The sequence below is a fragment of the Schistocerca piceifrons genome, chromosome 3 (assembly GCF_021461385.2).
Source record: "Schistocerca piceifrons isolate TAMUIC-IGC-003096 chromosome 3, iqSchPice1.1, whole genome shotgun sequence".
NCBI lineage: Eukaryota > Metazoa > Arthropoda > Insecta > Orthoptera > Acrididae > Schistocerca > Schistocerca piceifrons.
In genome coordinates, this window is record NC_060140.1 from 131216378 (window position 1) to 131241183 (window position 24806).

Sequence of the window (24806 nt, forward strand, 5' to 3'; positions counted from 1 at the left end):
GGCATTGATCGATGCCGCAGCTGGATGTCCTCCTGACGGATATCGTGCTAAATCCTGTCCAATTGGTGCGTTAGATCGTCAAAATCTCCAGCTTTTTGGAGGACTCTGCCCACAATGCTCCGAAAATTCCCAGTTGGGGAACTATCCGCCGGCCTTTCTGGCCAAGATAAGTTATCGAAAGCACGAAGACAAACAATAGAAATCCTCGCCGTGTAGCGGGCATTATCTTGCTGAAATGTAATCCTATGATGGCTTGATATGAAGGGCAGCAAAACGGAGCGTAGAATATCGTCGATGTACCGCTGTACTGTAAGGGTGTCGCGGACGACAACCAAAGGGGTCCTGACATGAAAAGAAATGTCACCCCAAAGCATCACTCCTGGTAGTCGGGCAGTATGGCGGGCGTCAGTCAGGTTGCTATTCCATCGCTGACCGAGGCGTCTCCAGACGCGTCTTCGGCCTGGAATGTCATTGACTGGAGTAGCATTGTCTTAAGTGATGAGTCCCTCTTCGAAATGAGAGCCAATGAGCAGCGAAGACGGTTTGGAGAAGCCCTGGACTGTGGTGGGATACCAAACTGACTCTTTTCTTAGCAGGACTGTTTTGGTTGCAATCCGCGGTACTCTCATAGCACAGGGGTAGGTCGAGGATATTCTACACCTCGTTTTGTTGCCCTTCATGGCAAACCATCATGGGCCTACATTTTAGTAAGATAATGCCCGCCTGCCCACAGCAAGAGTTTCTGCTGCTTGTCTTCATGCCTGCCAAACCATACCTTGTCCAGCAGTGTCGCCGGATCTCTGTCCAACTGAGAAATTATGGAGCATTATGGGCACGGCCCTCCAGACAGCTCGGGATTTTAACCATCTAATTCGCCAATTGGACGGAATTTGGCACGATATCCCTCAAGAGGACATCCAACAATATACAGTGCTACTACAAATGACTGAAGCGATTTCAAAAATTCACTGTAGCTCCATTCATTGACATATGGTCACGACACACTACAGATACGTAGAAAAACTCATAAAGTTTTGTTCGGCTGAAGCCGCACTTCAGCTTTCTGCCACCAGAGCGCTCGAGAGCGCAGTGAGACAAAATGGCGACAGGAGCTGAGAAAGCGTATGTCGTGCTTGAAATGCACTCACATCACTCAGTCTTAACAGTGCAACGACACTTCAGGACGAAGTTCAACAAAGATCCACCAGCTGCTAACTCCATTCGGCGATGGTATGTGCAGTTTAAAGCTTCTGGATGCCTCTGTAAGGGGAAATCAACGGGTCGGCCTGCAGTGAGCGAAGAAACGGTTGAACGCGTGCGGGCAAGTTTCACGCGTAGCCGCGGAAGTCGACGAATAAAGCAAGCAGGGAGCTAAACGTGCCACAGCCGACGGTTTGGAAAATCTTACGGAAAAAGCTAAAGCAGAAGCATTTCTTAAACAGGAGATTGGAAAACCGATGGATCGGTCGTGGTGGAGATCATGATCAACAATTCATGTCATGGCCTCCACGCTCTCCCGACTTAACCCCACGCGATTTATTTCTGTGGGGTTATGTGAAAGATACAGTGTTTAAACCTCCTCTACCAAGAATCGTGCCAGAACTGTGAGCTCGCATCAACGATGCTTTCGAACTCATTGATGGGGACATGCTGCGCGAGTGTGGGAGGAACTTGATTATCGGCTTGATGTCTGCCGAATCACTAAAGGGGCACATATCGAATATTTGTGAATGCCTAAAAAAACTTTTTGAGTTTTTGTATGTGTGTGCAAAGCATTGTGAAAATATCTCAAATAATAAAGTTATTGTAGAGCTGTGAAATCGCTTCAATCATTTGTAATAACCCTGTAAACCGAAGCCAAGCCGAATAACTGCTTGCTTAAGGGCCAGAAGTTGACCAACGGTTATTAACTTTCTCAATTTGTGAAGCCCTTTCTCCTGAATAAATCATGCAATTTCTCTGAAATGTTAGTTATTCCTTTGCTGTAAATGAACATCTACCGGTTTCCGTCGGTTCGGACAATTACTTTTTGAAAAAAAGAGCGTATACAACTGTACGATTCCGTTATAACGCCCTGAATATATTTCCCTTCTCTTACAGAATTTGACCTACTAATGAGGCAATAACGCTATCTGACAACTATTAACGCAGTATGAGGTATTAAGAGAACTTCGTAACGTAAGGGAAAGGCGTTAAAATACCTAAGAGTAGGCAAAATTATAAGCAAAACCTTCAGTCGTCTGATACATCCTGTAAGTATAAAAGCCTCTTCTCGTAGTGAAAAGAGGCGTCCATTGCACATGTGACTGCATAATACGTGGCAACAAGAAGGATGACTCACTGAAATACGAATTCTCAATGTATTCATGATTACGGCATGCGTCTTTAATTTCTCTGCAATTCGCGATTTATCTTGACCGACTTAAAATTTGCAAGTAAGGAAGAACATACTTTTTTGATGGAGGCAGTCTGTATAAGTATTAATTCTGCTGAAGGCAATCAATTGCAAGAAGTTTTGCTAACACACGCATGTGAATTTGAGCATGAAATCTCGTAAAACTGAAAAGTAATTTCAAGGGGAAAACTATTCGTGATACACTTGAAATTAACTTCAATTGTTTGTTCAGAGTATAGACGAAAATGTATGGTCACCAGATGCTAAAAGGCCTCTACTTGACCATGTGGATTTACAATACTATAAATTAACAAAGAGCAGAAAATTAATTTCTAGCAGAACAAAATTTTCTGTATGCAGCGGGGTGTACGCTGATATGAAACTTCAGGGGAGATTGAAACTGGCTGCCGGAACGAGACTCGAAATTGACTCTCGGTCCGACACACAGTTTTAATCATCTTTATAATATTTATTGAGTGGGAAACCGAAGAAAGTCGACCTTTCTCCATTAACGACCATTACGAAAGAAAGAACAAAACGGCCTAAACTTGCAGCCGTTGGTAGACAATGACAGCTGAAAAATCATGTACAAGGACAATGGAATTATGCCAATGCAAAGCAAACAACCAATCGTCTCTCCAAAACTCCTGAAAGCTGCAGTTTAGAAGGCTCATCTCAAATCATTCACAAGGCATATTAAATTTCAGAAAATCGTAAGCGTACAGCACGATGTAAAAGACTTTTTGTCGGCTCTGTGCCTAGGAAGTAGGTGTGTTGATTGGCTGTTCACCCATGCGACCTTATCGAAACTCTACGCCAAGTCACCTGATTGGTTGAAAAAACTCCGCGTTCGAAGTAATGCTTGCCGATATTCAGCATAACCTAAGATTAGACTTTGCTAGCAGACGACAGCATTGACTATGCAGTCTTTGTAGAATGCAAAGGAATCGTAATTCGGTGACAAACACATTTATTTCTTTAAAAAAAGAAAAAAAAATCATCTTCGCATCACAAGCTGACGTAACTGGCATGTAACTAACCTCAAAGTATTCAGACAAAGCATTTGCGGGTGGAGATAGAAGATCAGGTTTTTATGAGAGCTCAGAAATAACTATTTTTCTTCTCTCTATAGGTTCTATTTGGAGAGATTTCTATCAAAGTGGGCACTATTTAGAAAAAAGTAACATACTGCCTGTGGATATTAAGTGACTGATTATACAGATGACATTGAAGTGCCTTTGTTATTCTGAATTACGATACAAAGTTACTTCGGACATGCGTTCATGACCGAAGGAACTTTGCATCGTAATTTAGAATAACGCAGGCAATGCAATATCGTACTTATTCGCCGACACCGGGCAAGCGACATTCGACAGCTGCGAAGAATTCGTTTTCAGTAACGAACGTAATATGAAACCAATTATTTTTCTTCCTTTACTAAAATCCTTTGGCATAATAATTTGTCCATTTGTCAACCTACACAGGAATTTCTTTGTTTAATGTCTCCACATCATCGTGTAACTAATAACTGCTCCCCATATCCCACCATCCATCTCCCCTCCGTTTTTTACAAATGCTGAAATTTAAAAAAAAATTTAAGAATGCTGAAGTTTTTTCCTTAAAAAATACTTAAATGTAATGATTATAACAGGTGAAAAAATCTATAGAATTTAATTCGAAGATAAAATAGTCCCACATTCGGATCTCCGGGCGGGGACTACTCAGGACGACGTCGTCATTAACAAAACTAGCATTCTACGGGTCTGAGTGTGGAATGTTACATCCTTTAATCAATTAGACTGGTTAAAAAAATTTAAAAGTTGAACGGACAGTTTCAAGAAAGATATAGTCGGAATTAGTGAAGTCCGGTAGCAGGATGAACAGGGATTCTGGTCAGTGTGTACGGTGTTACAAATACAAAATCAAACAGGGATGATGCGGGAATAAGTCTAATGATGAATAATAATGCGGTTAAGCTACTATGAACACCATTTCCAAAGACATGGGTCAGGGTTCGTGCTTTAAGGAAACCACGCATAACTTAACATTTGATGCGTGGGAGAAGATCTGAACCCCCTCCTTCCGAATATGAAACCAGTGGTCTAAGTACAGCGTTTGTTTTTAAGTACGTTAAGTTGCATGGTCATTAATAATAGTACTGGCACATAAAACATTTGGACCAAAACTGTTAACAGAATCATGATCTAAACTGCAGGCAACAAGTGATAGTGAAAATATTACAACTAAGTATTTCTAATAACATTCTAAATGGCTGCATACAATAAGAAATATTTTAATCGTTATCTGGTGATAGGGTGTTATTGACACCATATTCCAGCTTATTCGACAAGGCAGGTGAAACAAATTTTTTTTCGACGCAGCTTGGACCATTAATTAGTGGCTTCTCTGTGGAGATACAGAGGAAGAGAGTAGAATGATTAATGAAGCCAAGTTCACAAGTCCACGATACGGGTTTGACGCGTCGCTCCTGCTCTGCGCCGTGGACTATTCAACCTCACAAATGTGAACAAGGGGTTTTCGGTGGGTTGCTTTGGTTATTTCGCTGTCTACATAGCTCTCTTGGCTCATGTTTCATTACTCGAGTGCAACAACCTGTCTCTCCTCAATGAGGAGATTAGGTGGGCTGTTCAAAGGCTGTACTTCTCCTGCACCAAACGGATCCTCAGCAGGCAGGGTTGACATAAGCTTCTGAAGACATTAGTTGCGTGATATCGAGCTGCGAGGAGTCCCAGTGCTGGAAAAAGAGGTGGTAAGCTGGGGGAGCGATGCTCCCATTATCTGCGAACACCTCTTGTGCGAAAGAATCTGGTTTATGTCTCTCACTGTCTCTCACTTCCATTTCATAACAAATGGAACTAAATACTACTACCTATTAGCACATGCACTGGTGAGAAAATGGTTATGCTTCGGTGCTTGGAAACGAGCATTTTGAAAATTACGAAGCTTATCCGCGTGCTACTGACTTGAGCATCCGTGTAAAGTGGTGTAAGGATGGAGACAACATGAGTAGGTGACAAGATGTTGGACGTCCACATGTCATCCCAGAACTGTTGTGCTCTTGCTCCAACACTGTAGCCACAATCTCCAACCCTGGGATGTGGCATTCATGTCTCCTTTTAAAACCTTTTACAAACAAGCTTAGGAAAAATTTCTTCTCAATAATACAGGAAGTACTATCACATAGTCTCAGGTAAGTGCACCCTTAAGTGCAGCATTATTTCGTATAGCCGTTCAAACGGCAGCAATCAATGGCTGTAGAAATTTGGGAACTTTTCCTCTAGATCCTAACGTGTTTAATGATGAAGACCATACTACTGAGGTTACTGAAATTCCTTTGGATACGGACACTAATATATGCCTTGTTCAAATATTGGTTCGTCTCATTGCGAAATGGGTGAGTCTTCAGCAAGTGCTGATCCCTCTGGACGTCAAACTGGCGCAATGGCTAGCGCACTGGACTCGCATTCAGGAGGACGACGATTCAATCCCGCGTGCGGCCATTCTGATTTAGGTTTTCCGTGATTTCCCTAAATCACTCCAGGCAAATGCCGGGATGGTTCCTTTGAAAGGGCACGGCCGACTTCCTTCCCCGTCCTCCCCTAAGCCGTTGAGACCGATGACCTCGCTGTCTGGTCTCCTTCACCAAAAACAACGCCAAATGGGCCAACTGGTTGTGCAGGCTGCCTTCTGATTATAGGTGATAAGCATGCTCCAAGAGAAGGTTCTCCTCAGCGTCCGACCACCGAAGAACGTCACGCTGAGTATCCAACGGGTAGGTTGCACATAAGCCCATAGGACGTAATGTGTGAATCAAAGTCAAACTAGGAATGAAAAAGTAAAGAGAGCCATAATCACTTAAAGCCCTTTTAAAACTATGTAGGCTGAATCTAAAAGAAACAAGATGAAGAGCTTTTAACAAAAAAAGTTCGAAGACAAAACAAACAAACGAAGCCAATATTCTACAATGTAAGACAACACAAAATAAAGGTAAGTAGCTGAAAGTGGAACCCAACGCTATGAGTTTCTGCTAAGAAGAAACTTTTTCAAGAAAAACTGAAGAAGACAGTTCCACTGATAAGAAAAGTGACAGACTGCTTTTACTGCAAGAAAGCGTTTTCTGTATATAAAGAAAATGAAGGATGTATAAGATGTCGGTGATGTAATCACTGGGCTCACGAACAGTGCGCTGACTGTCATGAAGACGATGACAACTCCATGTGCGAATTTCGTACAGAACTTAATATAGTTTCTGAATTTGTAAGCTGAGTGAATTGGACTGAAATAGTAACCCATGACCTTTTTGTGCAAAGAGTGCAATTCAACACGTTTCTTTTTAATTTTTTATTACTGGTCTCCTAATAATAATCAATTGTGAAATAAACACTTTCAGCCTACCCATGTTTTTAAAGTAAACAGTTTATTTGAGATTAGTGGCAAGGGACTAGCTACTTTATCCCGTTAGGTAGGAAAAAGTGGCCGCTAGGCAAGCATTAAGAAAAACGTTTATATATCCCATAAAATATACTTTTACCTGAGCTATAAATATTTGGTAGATACCATACGATACGTAGAACCGAGATGTATATGCCACAAGCTCCTGTTAATAGCCATGGTTTCATGAAAATCCAATTTCGCTTAGAGTGGCAACTTTACCCCACCTTTCCCCAGCGGGTGACACAGTTAAAAGTGGGCCGTTCGTATTCTGAATGCGAATGCAGTAGTTCCACTTCTGAAACAGGGTTCAGCCACAAAAATGTACATTTTTATGTAATCGATTGTTAGCATTCTACTGTCAGCATTTCAGTTTATTTCATCAGTGAAGTTAGACGTTTCTCTGACGGTAGACAGTCTGCAAAATGAGTTCCTCGATAGAAGAAAGAATTGAAACTGTGGAAGCATAACGTGAAAACAGTCTCGATTAAGAAAACTCACGAAATTTTCGGGGACAAGTATCTAGGTAGAGAGCGGCCAGCAAAGAGAGCAATACAGAGTCTGTATAAAAACTGGTGCACCTACGCAAATCCAAAATGTAAAACGACAAAAAATTCCTTCAATCCGCACATCAGAAGTTATTGAAGGCAGTCGCCGGAGAACGATTCATAGCCCATGTGAACAAATAAACTCGCTCAGCAGGCGCACGTAAGTATGATAAGTTGCCAGCGGCTATTGAAAAGTCTTAATTTGAAGCCATATCGTGTGACGGTTGTGCAGCAGTTACTGGAGGATGGCAGTCGGAACCGCGTAGATTACTGCACGTGGCTTTTGAATAACACCAACAATGGTTTGTTACACCGTTTCCATAACATCATGAGTGATAAAGCATGGTTTCATCTTTCAGGTCATGTGAGTTCACAGAACACGAGGTTATGGGCAACGGAGAACTCTAGCTATTTGTGTCACCAACTACTCGATGATGAAAACATCGGCGTTTAGTGCGGTGTACCTGGAAGGCGCTTGATTGGACCGACATTTTTTGACACTCCCCTCAACACGGTTGCATACATGAAAATTTTTTATACATTTTGTGCTCAACTCACTGAATATGAAAGACAATACTGCAATACTGCTTCTTCCAGCAAGATGGGGCACAATGCCACACATCTAAGATATGCCTGGAACGAGTCCATGATGGCTTCACGGAGGAACGAACTATCAGCAAACATTTATGGCTACCGCTTTCGCCTGATCTAACAGCATGGAAATACACACACACAACACAGGAAACGAAAAACAGCCTAAGCTGTGAAGTTGCCGCCATCGCTATCCGAATTTTACGTCCGCTGTGCCTGAATACGCTTAGACGTGCATAGCTGTGTATTGATGTTGCAGGTGTCACTTTCAACGTCTTTTGTACATGTATTTTTCATTGTAAATATACGATGAGCCCATTTCAACTCTACGTTTCTGTAATTTCACTGCATTTCCTTTATACTTACACGGCCAACTTTTATCTGCGCCACTGCCAATCGGGACGTTACGAGCATTAGAATATAAATGTGTTTCTGGCCCGGTTTCAGCATGGTTTGTGCAGAGTACATCTGTCTGTTGTTTATCTTTCGTATTTATTTTACATTTGGAACAGCAGCTGTTACGCACGTCTGTGCGGTCTTCAGCGTAAACAAATGAATCATTTAAAAGCCGAGCTACTGCCTCGAATGTAGCGGTAGACAGTCGTGACCACGGGGGAATTTGCGTTGAGCGAATCATCTTGAAGATGAGAGATGTTATAAATTGCAATTACAATAAAAATTTGTCTGCCGCCATTAACCCATCCAATTCGATCGTCTGACAACGTTTCACGCAACAGCTAAAAGCTTCAATTTCCTACCGTTTCCAAGCAATAGACAGGAACTGAGAGCAGGAACTCGAATTCGGATGGATCACCTTAAGCAACAGTGCTCCGAATGTCGTATTATTTATCTTGCAGTCCAGTTTTACTTGTCACAAAAGTTCTGTGGTCGTTATATGACTTCCATTTTACGTGCATTCCACAACACTATGCTACTGTTAACCCTCATGTCAGTAATTAGCAAGGCTTTAGTTCCCATGTCTATGCTGCCTTCGGAAAAACATCCATTCGGCTGTTGCTCGCATTTGTGTTATTCTTGCCTATTCTTTTCAGACTACAGAGTCGCTTGCTGGTGCAGATCCTTAAAATAACAATTTGATGTGCCATATCTACGTCCGCATTTGTGTATTATTACCGCTGGTACTGTGTGTTAAGCACTAATTTTGACCCTTCTCAACTGTGCATCAAAACGTTACTGATGGACGGAAATTTTGTGCTTTAGAAAGAAATTATCTTGAATAAAATTTATCAAGGACATCGTGAGGTTCCGGTAGAGTGTGATTTCTTGCCCCTAAAAGTTTCTGTCTGGAATCAACGTCACATTTTTTCCACACAATGTCGTTTTAATGGAAGATTGTCAGTGATAACAAACACTTCATTTTTATCCATATTCTTCAGCTGCGAGGGTTAGAGTATTCAATACACCGATGTTTGAATAAAAACGCCTTCAGTCATAGTTTTTTCGTGATTTATTCAATTACACGATGCATTTTGATCCCTTTGGGTCCGTCTTCGGGTGCAAATCGTCTAACAGATAACACTTGCTCTTGAGCGAGAAGAAACGCGTTTTCCTGTTAAGAAAAAATTAGTTAGGTTTCGTATTTCGTGAATCTAGTGCGGATATATGAGAGAAACAGTGTAAAAAATGGGAAAAACTTACAGAATAGATGAGGCAGAACATTTTTAACCATTTGAGATAAGCATAGATTCGTTTATTCATACCGCCGTCGTACATCACGTCCATCCTGGTGCACGTTTGTTTACAACTGTTTGAAAATGCTTCACAGATGTAATTTAACCTCACATGATCAAAGATGAAGTTTATTGTTACTGAAGACGTTTTTATTCAAACTACCTCTGTATTCAACACAGTCACGTTCACAGCTGCAAAACATCGATATAATTAAATTGGATTTTCCCAGCCAGGCACTGAAAGCAGTATGCTCATACAGAAACTACAAAATAAAACTTACGAAAACTGTTCCTAATGTTAAATTCACTAAGGATTGCCTAACGTCCTAATTATATCAATGTGAAGCAAGTCCACTGCATTCCACATTGTCAAAAGGAAGTGTGAGATAATGTGGATTAAATGAGAAGTAAAATTTCAGTATAAGAAAAAACACACGTATTTACAACTAGCTACTATACTACACCCGTTGGTACTGAAGTCATCTGAAGTTTATATTTGAAGTATTGTAAACAAAATGCAAACTGAAATCACACACCGGCACCAGAAAATCTAGAAGCCATACATTTAAAACTTTATCAGTAACAGCGCAACAAGCCATCCAATGAAGCACAGTTTTATAAAAGATTCATTAATCAAACTGACGTCTTCAATAAGAAAGAACAGCATTTACTCAAGATAGGATTAAAATACAATGTAAAACCCAGATGAAGCAACAATATGCTAGCCTAAAAAAGTCATGACGTACACTAAAAAAGGAGATGACTTAACTGACATAATTAATATTGAACCGACTGACCTAGCACACAAAATAATTAAAATCATTTAGAGGGACACAAATACCCACAGAGAAATCTGCTAATGAATTTTTAGAAGAGAAAAAACTTGTATACAGCATAAATATGAGACTCAGGAATAGTCTTACTAAAGCTCTTAATAACGCCATAAATGTGTAATCTGACAAAAACAGTTCTGTAGTAATTATGAAGAGAGATGAATACATCATTAATACACTGGCCTTCTTTTCTGATAACTACACAATTGAGATTAAACAAGACCGAACAGTAATTTTCCAAAACAAAATCAGAACAATGATTAATAAATGTAATTTCCTCTTCATAGAATAACCAGTAAGGACATGAATTGCACTGCCCCGAGACTAAGAGCTCAACCTAAGACCCATAAAGTTCATGTTCCAATGAGGTCTGCTGTTGACTCTACAAACACTTTCTCATAAACATTCTCAGTTACTGAATAAAATTATGAAGCAGTACAACAATTTTGATGTATCACACTGCTAAGAACACAAATGAATCAACTTGCTTGTTTTCGTGTATCTAACCTGTTTACAGATTTACCAACTGAAGAAACAATAGACATAATCTTTAAAAACACAGTAAAACATAAAAAGTTTTCAGTTTCAGAAATATCAGAGGTCACTGACATGTTGCAACGAGTTTTGTCACATGCTTACTTTACTTTAATGGGAAGGTTTGTTTACCAACAGAAAGAGGGTCTTGCATGGGCAGTAGCATACGAACTTCCCCGGTTTTTCAGTTGAAAAAATGCGGTCTCTATTCCTGCTTCCATCCCTACAGTTTCATGAAGTTCTGATAGATGCTGACCTCTTTCGTAGCCTTCAAAATGCCGTCTGTAACTGGGGTACGTTCGAAGCAGCATAGTCACCTCCCACGTGGCGACTGACCGCACACAACTGCGATCCCTGCAGTGTTCTAAAGTGCGGACACTCATTTGAGGTGATCGTCAGATCACAATCGAACACCTCACTGCACAGCTGACGTCTCTGTTGGTAGCACTGACACACTCATGTGTCAGCACAACATGGGCTCACACCTCTGAGTGCCCAAACTGCACCAATGGATTCCACAACGCCTAGCAGAAGACCTATAAAGAGAAATGAAGAGCCACCTACTTGTGCTTTACGAGGCTGATTTTTTTCCGAACATCGTCACAGGCGATGAAACATTGAGTCATCACTTCGAACCGGAAACAAAATACCTATTTATGGAGTGGCGCCACACCACTTCTCCTCCAAAGAAAAAGTCCAAATACGCACCCTCTGCCGATAAAGTCATGGCAATGGCCTTGTGGGACTCTGAAGTGGTTGTTCTGTTTGATGTTCTCTGCATGGTGCAATGATCAACCCTGCAGTGTATTGTGTTATCCTCAGGAAACTGAAGAAACGACTTTAGCGTAGTCGTCACCACAAAAATGCTGTCAAACCACTCCTTCTCCATGACAACACGAGGCCTCACACTAGTCTGCGCACCCATAAAGAGCTCACAAAACTTCCTTGGACAGCTCTTCCTCTTACGTAGTAGAGTCCATATCTCGCATTTTCCGACTTCCATCTGTTTTGTCCAACGAAGGATGCATTTCGCGGCGAGCAGTATGTGGATGATTGGGAGGTTATTGATGCATATAGACATTGGCTGCGACGTCGACCAGTAAAGTGGTACATTGACAGCGTACATGCCCTCGTAGAAAGGTGGCGTAAGGCTTCGTGTTGAACGAATGCGTCGGCCGGAGTGGCCGAGCGGCTCTAGCCGCTTCAGTCTGGAACAGCGCGACCGCTACGGTCGGAGGTTCGAATCCTGCCTCGGGCATGGATGTGTGTGATGTCCTTAGGTTGGTTAGGTTTAAGTAGTTCTAAGTTCTAGGTGACTGATGACCTCAGCTGTTAAGTCCCTTAGTGTTTAGAGCCATTTGACCCATTTTGAACGAATGTGTTGTTTTGGAATCCTGCTTTCAAAAAAAAAAAAAAAAAAGTGTTGCATTACTTACTGAAAGCCCCTCGCACATTTCTCAATCATCTGGAAAATAATTTACTTAAAGAACACAGTAGGCTCAAAAGTAAAGCAGTATACTGATGGAGATATGTTGATGATACATTGCTACTATGTGATGGCACAGAACAGGAGATTGGGGAGCTACTTACAGTATTCAATTCTTTCCACAAAAGCATAAAACTCACACTAGGGCATGAGGACAACAAAAGAATAAATTGCCCGGATCTTGGAAACATCAGCCTCCAACAGAAACATGTTCGTCACACACAGAAAGAATACGTTCACAGATATAACAAATGACAACTCATCCTGCCATCATAATACACATCACCACCCTGACTTTAGGTCCATGCTGCACACAGCACACTCACGTGATATGGAAGGAAACAGCCTTACGACAGAAGTGGAGACAATAAAAAGTGTTGCCATACACAGTGGCTACACGGCGAAAACAGCTAATAATTTAGATACACAAGTACACAAAAGTAAAGTGACAGATTGTCACACTCTGAGAGAAAAAGTAATATTTGTCAGCATCCCATACATAGGCCTCGTATCACAAATGCGGTTAATCTTTTCGAGAAAACCAATGTAACAGTTGTGTTGTCCACTAAAAATAAGTTAATACACTTACTAGTCCACAACGTGAAAACAGATTACGAAAAATTCAACAACAGTGTAGAGCATAAAATATCACGTCCCACTTGTCCCTCCTACTCCGTACGCAAAGTAGGGCAGAAATTTTCAACAGCGCTTCCAAGAACACGCAAGTGCTTCAAGACACAACCATTTTGAAAAATTAGTTATTCCGGAGCATATGTTAGAAACGAAACATGTGGTCAGCAAGACAGAAAACAATGTGGTAGTACTACACAACGAGGTCAATGGTAATTAGCAATCCTAGTCATACTATTGGACAAAAAAATTAAACAAGCTTACTTCTGTGGTGGAAAGGCTGTGGTCACAAACCCAGAGAACCACATATCAATTATACACGTTTATTCAGCAATAAATTATGTACAAATAACGGTCTGAATATTTTTAAAAATTTTCAAATGACAACGACAATGATGTTGACAAGCAACGAATGGCGCAGCCTCCAAATAAACAGCTCCTATGGGTTTGCTGACCGCTGCCTTCAAATAATACATTGAGACATGGTAGATACAGGCAAAATTTAAAATACATATATTAAAAAATTACAAAACTTACAATGGCAAATAAGCATTAAACATAATTAAAAGGAAACCTGCTTGGCACTTATATAGCCAGTCTTGTTCCGAAAATAAAATTAGGTGAGTTTAAGAACCAGTAATAAAACTTAATATTCACTGAAAAGGGTACGCCTAGGAGTGCAAGCATTTTAATAGAAAATGCACTTTGCTGTAAGGTAGAATTGTAACGCCTACAATTTAGGTAAACTCAGTCTCGGGACAGAGCTGAATGAGCCGCAAGGCAGCACAAGCTAGCTCTTATCTTTCGTAACTTGCTTCAAGCATTATACACATTCCATAGAGGCTTTTTAAGAAACAGTCGTACACTAGTCTGGCATACACTTAATCTTGCCCATAGCAGAATTTAAGTTCAGCTAAGCAAATTTTAATCTGTTAATCTGCCTTCAGAGTACGTAAGAGAAATCCTTACACAAGTTCATCAGTGACATAAACCAACAGTAGCAAAATTGGCGAAGAGTTCTCGGGCTTCCAGCCGGGTGGCGGTGTCTTCAAACTGCGACGTTTCGACGAGTGACATACTCATCATCTTCTGGCGAAGTGCCGAGACTTTGCGGATGCCGGTCCCTTCATACCTGCGGTGTGCCGCCCACCACCTGGCCGCGGGAGGCTGGGTCCAGAGGAGCCGGCGGGCGGGGTGGAGGGTGAGCTGTCGGCATCGACAGGTTTGAATGTGTCCAGGAAAACATATTTGGCGCCAAAAGTGTAGCAGGGAACAGCCGACCGTTGTGTGATTCAGCTCCGAGGGAAACAATTTTGACGGGAAACGTGCGGAGGCGACGAATACACGTGGTGAGCGGACAAGGGACCGTTGTGACGTCAAACTCGGCAAGTCCCAGCGTGTTCAGGGAAAAACATGTTTACGATGTGGGAGCGATCGCTGGGCTCGCCCCCAGCGCGGGCGGCCGCCTCACATGACAGGTGTCCGCAGTGTCTCCGCGCGCTGGCCAGGAGGTGGCGAGGATTTGAACTAATTCAGTTGGAGTGCAGATGTCGTGGTGACTGCACTGCGATGTCAAAGCTGTGTGTGCTGACTGTGTCGGAGAAAAAGTGATGACCGTACTGCTTGAAATAAAGTCTTCAGTCGCTTCACCCTGCAAAATCAAAGGACTTGACTTACATTACTATAAGTGCAGTTTATTATTTGCTGCGATTATGATAGGCTACCAGTGAAAAAAGATAAGTGACGGAGAAAGCTCGTACGTGTGATCAATTATGGTGTTGAGATTTGAACTTGTGATAGATTTTTGTTATGGATGTAAGGAAAATGGCTTTCTCACCAAGAAAATCGGACATCTTGAATAAATAATAAATGATAATAATAAGTAGAAGTACAGTTTTCGAGACAATATCGTCTTGGAATTTGAATATGGCGCAATTTTCTAGTGGAGGTAGGCGTATGATAATAAATACTAATAATAATAATAATAATAATAATGAACGATAATGAATGATAATGAATGATAATCAATAATAATAATAAAGACAAGTACGGTCTTTGCATGCATTATCCTGCTTGAATTCCAACTTCCCACCATTTTTCCTTCTGGAGGCTTAGGTTAGTGGACGTTGCACAAATGGACTATTTTCCCGCCAAAATTCAAACTTCCCGCCATTTTTTCTTGAGGTTAGGTTAGTGGATGTAGCACAATTGGACTATTCTCCCGCCAAAATCCTCTACATGCCGCAATCTTGGATGACTTCATCGCCGCCATCTTGAATAAATTTAGCAACAATGCACCATGTCTTGACGCGAACCTTGTACCACTACTCCTCTACAGCCGATTCTGGACACTATCAACTCGCACAGTTATGGACTTGCCAAATACCTGGCGACACTATTAAAACCACTGGTGCGACACTGCAGTCGTCAAGTGAAAAACTCCGCAGATTTCGTAAGAATACTGAAGGACATCCGAATACAGAGAGATGACCTACTCGTAAGCTTCGACGTCACCTCCTTGTTCACGAAAGTATCTCTACAAGACGCCTTGGCACTCCTTAATCAGCACTTCGAGCGTGAAAAAGTGAAGCTCTTTGAATATGCACTTACGACCACCTACTACAAGTGCAATGGAGAGCATTATGAACAATTGAATGGAGTGGCCACGGGATCTCCCCTTGCTCCAGGGATCGCGAATCTTTATATGGAACACTTTGAGGAGGTGGCACTACAAACTGCTCACCGTAAACCCCGGCACTTCTTCCACTATGTGGACGACACTTTCGTGATTTGGCAGCATGGCAGGTAGGCACTGGAGGAGTTTATGGACCACCTAAACGGCACACACGAGAATATCACCTTCACGGTGGAAGCAGAAGAGAACGGCTGTATTCCATTCCTGGACATACTGATCAGGAAGAAAGCGGATGGCACGCTGGACCATTCAGTATATAGAAAGAAGACGCACACAGACCTGTACCTCCATGCAACCAGCTGCCACCATCCGGCGCAACACCAGTCAGTACTGACCACCTTGATACATAGGGCGCGCGTCATTTATGACAAAGAAAGCCTCTCAGCCGAATTACACCACCTAAGAGAGGTATTTCGGAAAAACGTGTACAGTGAAACTCAGATTGGTAGGGCCTTCAATAGGAGACAGGTTGACAAATATCAGGAAGAGGAAGAAGAGGAAGTGGAAGTTAACAAGAGACTCGCCTTTCTTCGATATTTGGGGCCCATATCAGCCAAAATCGGGAGGCTACTGAGAAAATCAAACATAAATACCGTCTTCCTACCACCGCCGAAGACGAAAGAGCTGCTGGGCTCAGCTAAAGACCCACTCAAATATACAGCATTGCCTGCGAATGTGGTGTACAGTACATTGGACAAACGTAACGCTGCATCTCGAAAAGGTGCGAGGAACACACCAGCCATGTCCGACTTGGGCAGATAGAGAAATCTGCTATAGCTGAACATAGCATCAAAGAAAACCACACCATTGATTTCGAGAACACCAGGGTGCTGTGCCGAGCCGGGAGCTATTGGGACAGCGTCATTAAGAATCAATAGAAATACGGGTCCACGAGAATCCTGTGAACAGGGATGAAGGTTATCAACTGAGCCTGGAATCCAGCATTAGCCGCAATACGCCAGGAACGCACCAAGAACCGTCCAGCTCACGAGACGCGACCGGAATGCTCTGACGGAGACACGAACGGCGCACCCGCTTCCCCCTCCACCCCGCCCGGCGGCTCCTCTGGACCCAGCCTCCCGCGGCCAGGTGGTGGGGGGCACACCGCAGGTATAAAGGGACCGGCATCCGCAAAGTCTCGGCACTTCGCCAGAAGATGATGAGTATGTCACTCGTCGAAACGTCGCAGTTTGAAGACACCGCCACCTGGCTGGAAGCCCGAGAACTCTTCGCCAGCTGTATACGCCTGGAAAGCATGCATTCACAGTAGCAAATTTTTTCATTAATGACATGAGCTACAGTTGCGGTTTATTCTGATAAAATTTTTTGCTAACCTAATCGACCAGCCATGAAGGGTAACATCAGTTTATAATAATGACAGCATTCGCACAGTTACCATGTGTTGCTAGTTGTAGAACTGTTATTTCCCCAACAGTCATCAAAATTCAAAAGTAGCTAAAATTTCATATTGTAAGACTTACCTACAAGTGTGCCACGCAACATTTTTACAATAAATCACTAATTCCAGCAGGACCAAACCTGTTACACGTGACAGTAACACACACACAAAAATCTGTTGATGTTAATCAGCCACAGAACAGTTCAACAATAGTTTACTTCGTCCAGTATGGTAGAACCTGTTACACAGGGCACCTACAAATACGTAAAAGTACTTTAATCTTTATGTGCTACAGGATAGGTTCACAGTAATGTGTTATATCCAACAGGTAGATGTGCATGACAACCAAACGGCGTCAAATTAAGATCAGCTGTAATCGCTAGAGAGAAGCAACTCGATACGCTGACCTAAAAGAAACTATCTGAAAAAATGTCTGGTAGGAAGTAGTTCAGTTTCACAGGAACACCAAACACATTGGTGTAAGCAGATTGAATAATTCAGTGCAACACCATCTAACATGATATACAGGACATAAAATCCCGTCTGAGGCATGCGATCATTTTTATGTTAATAATTAGCAACCAATGCTGTACAATCGCAATAAAGTCATGAAATGTTCAATTGACTTATTAGAACATGTTACCAGTTTCGGGATTACACCCATCTTTAGATATCTGTTACAAAAAAGTACAAAATATTAGTGAATAGCGCACTCAATACGTCTCAACGTTACAGAAAATGAGATCTGGTCATATGAGTTACATACCATACCGTACCATACAACACATATGGTATGTAACTCATATGGCCAGATCTCATTTTCTGTAACGTTGAGACGTGTTGAGTGTGCTGTTCACTTATATGTTGTACTTTTTTGAAACAGATGTCTGAAGATGGGTGTAATCCCGAAACGTATAACATGTTCTAATACAAGAGTCATTTGAACATCTCGTGACTTTATTGCGATTGTATAACATTGGTTGCCAATTATTGCCATCTAACATGTCACACCATCGTTCGGTGTCTCACTCCAACAAAATACCCTTAAACACGATGTTTTAGGCTGACTGAATACACATCACAGCAATGTCCAAGGCATCGCGTCACTACTTACAAGGGAGCCTCCCCATCGCACCCCCCTCAGATTTAGTTATAAGTTGGCACAGTGGATAGGCCTTGATAAACTGAACACAGATCAATAGAGAAAACAGGAAGAAGTTGTGTGGAACTGTGAAAAAATAAGCAAAATATACAAACTGAGTAGTCCAGGGGTCGCATAAGCAACATCATCGAGAAAGTGTGATGCAGAGCGTAGTGGTCCCGTGGTAGCGTGAGCAGCTGCTGAACGAGAGGCCCTTGGTTCAAGTCTTCCTTCGAGTGAAAACTTTATTTTCTTTATTTTTGCATAGTTATTATCTGTCCGTTCGTTCGTTGACGTCTTTGTTCACTGTAATAAGTTTAGTGTCTGTGTTTTGCGACCGCATCGCAAAACCGTGCGATTAGTAGACGAAAGGACGTGCCTCTCCAATGGGAACCGAAAACATTTGATCGCAAGGTCATAGGTCAACCGATTTCTCCACAGGAAAACACATCTGATATATTCTATACGACACTGGTGACGGCATGTGCGCCATATGACAGGAATATGTTGTTGACCCACCTAACTTGTACACTTGGCGAATTGGTGAAAAGATTCTTCTACCTTGCCCGATTTAGGTTTTCTTGTGGATGTGGTAATCACTCCCAAAAAACTGATGAAAACATAAGAGTTTGTCACATAAACTGAAAATAAAAAATTAAAGTTTTCACTCGAATGAAGATTTGAACCAAGGACCTTTCGTTCCGCAGCTGCTCACGTTACCACGAGACCACGGCGCTCCTGCGTTCTGAGTGTTCTTGACGTTGCCTATGTTACCATGAACTACTCACTTCGTATATTTTGCTTATTTTTTCACACTTCCACACAACTTCTTCCTGTTTTCTCAATTGATCTGTTTTCAGTTTTTGAAGGCCTATCCACTGTGCCAACTTATAACTAAATCTGAGGGGGGTGCGATGGGGAGGTTCCCTTGTTAGTGCCTCGCTCCAAGAAAACACTCCTAAACACGATGCTTTAGACGGATCCAAAAAGCACTACAAGGCGGTCTAACATGTTCCATTATTCCTCAGCGCCGACGGAGTGGCCGAGCGGTTCTAGGCACTACATTCTGGAACCGCGCGACCGCTGCGGCCGCAGGTTCGAATCCTGCCTCGGGCATGGATGTTTGTGATGTCCTTAGGTTAGTTAGGTTTAAGTAGTTCTAAGTTTTAGGGGACTGATGACCTCAGAAGTTAAGTTCTATAGTGCGCAGAGCCATTTGAATCGTTCCTCAGCGCATTGCTTGGAAAAAGCACCCTAACCAATTTGTGACTCCATACGGACGTTGATTCATAGGTCACCGGTTTCTCACTAGTGAAATTCGCCACTCTCCACTAGCTACCCCACCGACGAGTGCGTAATCTTCACCCAGCACGCGTTGTACCCTCGCGTCTGTCCACAGTCGGTAACTGACAGAATGCAAGACAGCACGCCGCAACCACAGCCACGAGTCCTCGTCAGTCCACAGGCGTCGTTTCGACGAGGGGAAGCTTAGAAAGCGTGCTGCAAGCCAGGAACACTCTCTGTTAATTTGGTTCCATCCTGCACCATGTTGTGTTTTCCTTCTTACTTCGGTGGCTGCTTCCTTTCTACTATACGGACAATCGCATTTTCTCTGTCTCTCCCGCTGTAGCTACATCTAGAGGGCATTGCTCAAGTTTCCTCTCGGTCAGAGAGGCTCCAAGTTCTCACTAGGATCGATAGCCGCTGGGACGGCTCAATAAGTTTGATAAAAAAATTTATGGAGGAACCCAGAGCAGCAGTTATTGCCGGAGCTGTGGCTTAGCCACTAGACACGTACGTCACGGCACCTTTTATTGGGACTTGCACCCAGGACGTTGAATTTCGGCCGGTTTAAATTGCGACGGGCGTTAGAGCGGTGTACATTACTCTCGGTTAGTGTGACGTGGTCTTGTGCACAAGGCCTCGCCGCGACCTGTTTTAGGCTACAACGGCCGCTGCGTTCAAGCAGAGAACACGGAGAGCTGCGTTTCAGTTGCCTCGCGGAATTTCCTTATCTGCATCTTTCGTCATAGCGATGTCGAAATGAAAACATTCAGCGGTTAACAGTTGCACCAGTGATATCCGTTACGTTGAAAATACGGCACTGATGTCGCTTTAAGCTGTAGCATATTAGACTTCACGCCTAACAGATACCAATAGTAAGGCACGTAGTGGACTAATAAACGCGAGTAAAATCAGAGTTGTACCATGTGCTCTAGATTTACCGTCTTTGACTGGCAATAGAAACACTATCAGTCCAAGGTTGGAATCCAGAATCTACTAAAATTTTGAATAAAAGTCATCTGTTATGGCTGTCCAAGACTTCCAGCATAAGACGCCGCCGTAGATATGCCTACGGCCTTGTCAAAGAGGCTGGAGGAGAGGGCAGAATTTCAGGGTTTCAGGAGATTCCCTAGACCCTAAAAGGCTGTATAATCAGCAATGATCAACGGCAAGAGGACGAAAAAGGCAATGGAAACCACTGCATTATAGACACACAATGTGCGCCCACAGGACATGTGGTCTGAAACTGAAAAAGTGTCATGATGACGCCTCCGTTGGCAGAAGATCACGGAGTATCCCCCATTCGGATCTCCGGGAGGGGAGTTCCAAGGAGGAGGTGACGATGAGAAAAATATTGAGTAACCAACGAAACTGTAACGTTCTACGAGTCCGACCGTGGAATGTCAAAAGTTTGAACGTGGCAGGGAAGCCAGAAAATGTGAAAAAGAAAATGCTAAGGCTCAGTCTAGATATAGTGTAGGCCAGGGAAATGAAACGGAAAAAAGACAGAAACAGGATTCCTTATGAATAGGCTGGTAGGACAGAGTATTATTCCGAAGAGATCAGTGTTCGGGTTGTTCGCATCAGAATCGACAAAAAACTAACACCGACTCGCGCAGACGTCGCAAGCAGAAGATGAAGAGGCAGAGAAAACATATGAGGTTACTGAACGAGTAATTCAGTACGTAAGGGGACATGAAAACAGGAGGGGGGGGAGGACTGGAATACGGTTATGTTCGATGAAGTAGAAGAAAGGGTTACAGGAAAATGTGGGCTTGGGAGTGCGAATCAGAGAGAAGAAAGACTAATTCAGTTCTCAATAAAGTTATTAATAGTGAATTCTGTATTCAAGAATCACGAGAGGTGTAGGTATACTTGTAAAAGGGCGGAAAATACCGGAAGCTTCCAGTTAGATTGCATCATGGTCAGGCAGAGATTGTGAAATCAGATGTTGCATTGTAAGGTGTAGTCATGAACAGATATAGACTCTGGTCACAATTTAGTACTGATAAAGAGTGTGCTGACGTTAAAGAGACTAGTCAGGAACAATCAACGTGCACGACTGTGGGATACGGAAGTGCTAACGAATGAAGAGATACGCTTGTCGATCTCTAAGGCTGAAGATACCGAGTGAATAATCACTTCAGCTGAAGAGCAATGGACATCTTTAAAAAGTGCAATCAGAGATGATAACGTAAGTAACAGAATAAATACTTCACTTCATGGACGAAAGTACACAAATATGTTCAGGGAAATAAAAGAGTACAAAGAGATAAGTCACTTCGGAATGAAATAAATAGGGACTGCGGGGAAGGTGAGCCGAAATGGCTGCATGAAAAATAAGAAGAAATCGAAAAAGAAATGATTGTCGGAAAGGCTTACTCAGCACGTAGAAGAGTCAAAATAACCTTCGGAGAAATTCAAAGCAATGACGGTAACACTCACAGTGCGATGGAAATGCCACTGGTAAGTGCAGTGGAGATAGAGGATAGGTGGAAAGAGTACTTTCAAGGTTTCTGTGAAGAAGAGGACTTGTCTGATAAAGTGACAGAAAAAGAACTAGGAGTCGATATCGAACAGACAGGGGATCCAATATTAGAATCACGATTTAAAACAGCTTTGGAAGACTATAAATGAAATAAAGTACAAGTGGTGATTAACGTCCTTTCTCAAATCATTCGGCAAAGTGCCAACTAAACGACTGGTCACGTAGGTATGTAGATTATACGAGTCTGGTGATATACCATCAGACATTCGGAAAAATATCATCCATAAATTTTCTGAGATAGCAGGAGCCGACAACTGCGAGAATCGTTGCGCAATCAGCTTAACTGCTCATGCATCCAAATCGCTGACAAGAATAATATACAGAAGAATGAAAAAGAAAATTGAAGATGTCCTAGATGATGATGAGTTTGGCTTTAGGAAAGGTAAAGGCACCAGCAAGGTAGTTCTGAGGCCGCGGTTGACATTGGAAACGAGACTGGAGGAAATTCGAGAAGTGTTAGTAGGATTTGTCGATGTGCAAAAATCGTTAGACTATGAATAATGGTGCAAGATGTTCGAAATTAATACGCCGTTTGTACAATATGTACAAGAGCCAAGTGAAAACAATAAGACTGTTCAATGTAAACATCGAAGAAGCCAGAATGGAACTGATAGAAATGTTCAAGAGTGGGATTAAAATTCATAGTGAGAAGATTTCAGTGATGTGATTTGCTGATGACGTCACTGTCCTCAGTGAGGCTGAAGCAGAATTACACAATCTGCTGAATAGAATGAACAGTAGATAATATGGATTGAGAGGAAATCGAAGAAAGATTAAAGTTTTGAAGTTTATTTTTGTGGTTTTCCAAAACCGCAACATGTTCTGAGAATGAAAACATGGTCCAAGTAGACCGTATTCTTTTTATTATCCGTGCGCTCGGCCAGTTTCAACAAGTTTCATTTTTCGTAGTAAAACATCGCTGGTACATGTGAACAGGAATACATCTTGCTTCCGTGAGAATATGGCACAAAAGCAAAACAATATTGTACATAGTTACACCTATGAGCCGACACAAACAGAAGGATCTTTCTGTTTGTGTCAGCTGATAGGGGTAATCACGTACAATATTGTGTTGTTATTGTGCCACATGCGCACAGAAGCAAGAGTATTCCTGTTCACATGTACCAGCGATGTTTTGCTGACGAACAAGAATTTATGACGAAATTTCCTCAACATGCTACAAGATTAATGTTATGGAATGGATATGCTAACGATGTTTTCATATACATTATGGTAAAATGTGTAAAGCGACCTCTTTCTCCGGGATCTAAATAGTTTGAACTAAAAGATACAGTTTATTGGGCTGTGCACCGAGAATGACGCTTTACCGATTTGGACCTCTAAGTGACCGAATGGAAATATTGGTTTGAATGTATACCGCAAGCCAACCACGAGAGATCGTGTTATACACACGCAGTCATGCTACACCATGAAACATAAATCCGCGACATCCCGATCCATGTTAAACCGTATGTATGTAGTGCTCCTTACTAGAGAAGATCAAATGGCTGAATATGAGGTTGTACGATAGCGTATCAAAACACTTGCGATACAGAATTTGTTAATACAGTTAACACCAGTATATTAAAAAAGAAAAATCTTCTTCCCGATAGCGTATCAGAGGCAGATTTTATAACGCTTAGACCAGCCGAGTAGACAGGGAAACGCTTTTTTTATGTAGAATACTATATTTGTGTGCAGTGTGCGAAAAAACAGGCAGATGTATGCGACCTAAAAACATTATTCGAGCATATTTTACTTTTTCGGATCTAGGCAAAAAACTCAGGCACAAGGAAAGAGCTGTGGTAACTATAATTAAGCGGGTGTATGCTGCATTACATGCAGTTATTGCCCTAAGAAATATGTAGGGCAGACCGGAAGAACATTTCGAATAAGATTTAAGGAACCCCATAACTCGAATAAGATTTCAGGAACACTTATCTTAGATAATTTCCTAGCCTTAACAGTGCACTTACGCGAAGAAGGTTACAGCATCATATGCCCTTCAGATAATTTAAAAATACTTAATGAAAAACAAAAAAAGACGTATTTTGAATATACACTCCTGGAAATGGGAAAAAGAACACATTGACACCGGTGTGTCAGACCCACCATACTTGCTCCGGACACTGCGAGAGGGCTGTACAAGCAATGATCACACGCACGGCACAGCGGACACACCAGGAACCGCGGTGTTGGCCGTCGAATGGCGCTAGCTGCGCAGCATTTGTGCACCGCCGCCGTCAGTGTCAGCCAGTTTGCCGTGGCATACGGAGCTCCATCGAAGTCTTTAACACTGGTAGCATGCCGCGACAGCGTGGACGTGAACCGTATGTGCAGTTGACGGACTTTGAGCGAGGGCGTATAGTGGGCATGCGGAGGCCGGGTGGACGTACCGCCGAATTGCTCAACACGTAGGGCGTGAGGTCTCCACAGTACATCGATGCTGTCGCCAGTGGTCGGCGGAAGGTGCACGTGCCCGTCGACCTGGGACCGGACCGCAGCGACGCACGGATGCACGCCAAGACCGTAGGATCCTACGCAGTGCCGTAGGGGACCGCACCGCCACTTCCTAGCAA

The 24806-nt window shown here is 42.5% G+C and overlaps 1 protein-coding gene across 1 annotated transcript in view; it reads left to right on the forward strand.

Moving 5' to 3' along the window:
- LOC124788461 overlaps positions 1 to 24806 on the forward strand; it is a 166651-nt gene that overhangs the window by 85208 nt on the left and 56637 nt on the right. The gene's annotated exons all lie outside the window — the stretch shown is intronic.